Source organism: Tachyglossus aculeatus, chromosome 17 (assembly GCF_015852505.1).
Source record: "Tachyglossus aculeatus isolate mTacAcu1 chromosome 17, mTacAcu1.pri, whole genome shotgun sequence".
Classification (NCBI taxonomy): domain Eukaryota; kingdom Metazoa; phylum Chordata; class Mammalia; order Monotremata; family Tachyglossidae; genus Tachyglossus; species Tachyglossus aculeatus.
Window position 1 is genome coordinate 9,108,955 of NC_052082.1, and position 1,971 is coordinate 9,110,925.

At 44.2% G+C, this 1,971-nt stretch overlaps 1 non-coding gene across 1 annotated transcript; it reads left to right on the forward strand.

The window, feature by feature from the left end:
- Nucleotides 1–1,621: 1,621 nt before the first annotated feature.
- LOC119939793 lies at nt 1,622–1,759 on the forward strand. Its single transcript, XR_005454756.1, has one exon. It is a non-coding gene; the product is annotated as a small nucleolar RNA SNORA7 (small nucleolar RNA).
- The last annotated feature ends 212 nt before the right edge of the window (nt 1,760–1,971 follow it).

Sequence of the window (1,971 nt, forward strand, 5' to 3'; positions counted from 1 at the left end):
AACACACCCCTTACTCCGCAGCACTAGAATTGCCTATAAAATATCTGCTATAAGTTTGAAGTGATCATCCATTAGAAGCAAGGAAAAATTTATTGAATTTAATGTTTGGTTTGGGAAATCTGTTTTGCTCCATTATAACCAATTACAAAATGCTCTCCAACAAAAATATCTCCTCGTGTGTTTTCCATTATGATTAGTTGTCCATGTCTCCAATGAAGAATTTAATGAGGCAAATCTCAACTGTGTGTTTATGAATCATCTCAATCAATCAATCGTATTTATTGAGCACTTACTGTGTGCAGAGCACTGTACTAAGTGCTTGGGAAGTACAAGTTGGCAACATATAGAGACAGTCCCTACCCAACAGTGGGCTCACAGTCTAAAATGTATCTCCTAATGCATTGGACTTTTCCCTGTGGGGAATTCATTAAAATGATTATATTTTTTGACCCCTACAACGTTTTCCTGAAAGTGTTGCCATAATGCTCATAGCTTCCCTGTCTTTGAAAGACAATGATGGAGTTGGAATGGACCCTCAGCAACAGAGGATTAAATCATTATCGAGAAGCAGTGTGGCTTAATGGGTAGGGCATGGGCCTGGGCATCAGGTAGACCTGGGATCTGATCCCAGATCCGCCAGTTGTCCGCTGTGTGAGGTTGGGTGAGTGACTTGTTTTGTCTGTGCCTCGGTTCCCTCATTTGTAAAATAAGGATTAAGACTGTGAGCCCCATGTGGGACATGGACTGTGTCCATCCTGATTAGCTTGTATCTACCTTTATCTTGTACAGTGCCTGGCAAAGAGTAACCCTGAACAAATTATTATTATTATGAAGTGCCATCAAGTGGTTTCTGAACCAACTGTTGAACAAATACCGCAAGAGAAAAGACTATTCTGAGATATGTCTCAAAACTTTCCCCCCATCAGACTCCTCCCGGTGTCATCCCTTCTCTGGAATTAGTTCCTATCTCATTAAACCTTAATTTTTGCTTTCCACAAGAAAACAAGCTAACTGCCCCGTCCCCAGTGACTCACTGTTCTCCTAGCCAAAAACATCGCTGTTGGGTGAGAGACAGGTGGATTCGGAGTTTGATTTCCCCAGCTGGGCATTTCGGCTAAGTCCTCCGGGATTTCGAAAGAGGCGTGAATCCAGCTCTGCAGTCTGGCACAGTATCCGCCCCCCTCACAAATAATCACCGTGCCTCAGCTTGACACCTTTCCTCCGCTCCACCTCCCGGCCCGAGCTAGAACGCTTTTCAAAAATAGAGGAGATGTAACACTCATTTTGAATGGGACAGGGAAGAGTGCAGCTTTTCACAGGAATACAAAGTGGTGCTAAGTTTACCACAAATCCTACTTCGCAGACACAAAATCCCATTGCCCTTTTCCAACTCCATGTCTCCTCCATGGAGACCAGTGGTCTTCATAAGCATTGGACATTTGCTTGCAACTTTGCAGTACAGTAGTTCTAGCAATTACAGTATGTATTGATCACCCACACATACAACATACTGCAATAATTGCTTGGGAAATTATATGGGAAGCTCAAAACATGTTCCCTGCCCACAATGAGTTTACCCTCTGATAGGGCAGGGAAATATAAACATATTTACAAGTAGAGCCACCTCTCAGAATTGCATCTGGAGAGATTTCTGTCCTCTACCAGTCTCGGCTAAAGGAGGGAGAATCAAGCAGAGGCCTACCCTTTCCATTCCTAGCACGGGCAGTGGCTAGTGAGTGGAAGGCCATCTGCTACAAGTCAAAACTCACCCGTGCTGGACGGCAGCAGCACAGGAGAGAGTGGAGGAGAAAGACTCAAGTTTACTGCGTGGAAGAAGGCAACCGTAAACCACTTCCAGAAAACTCTATGGATACACTACGAGAACGATTGCAGATGGAGAGTGGGACATTCTGGGAGAGATGTGTCCATGAAGTCTCTATGAGTCAGAGACGACCCAACAGCATAAGACAA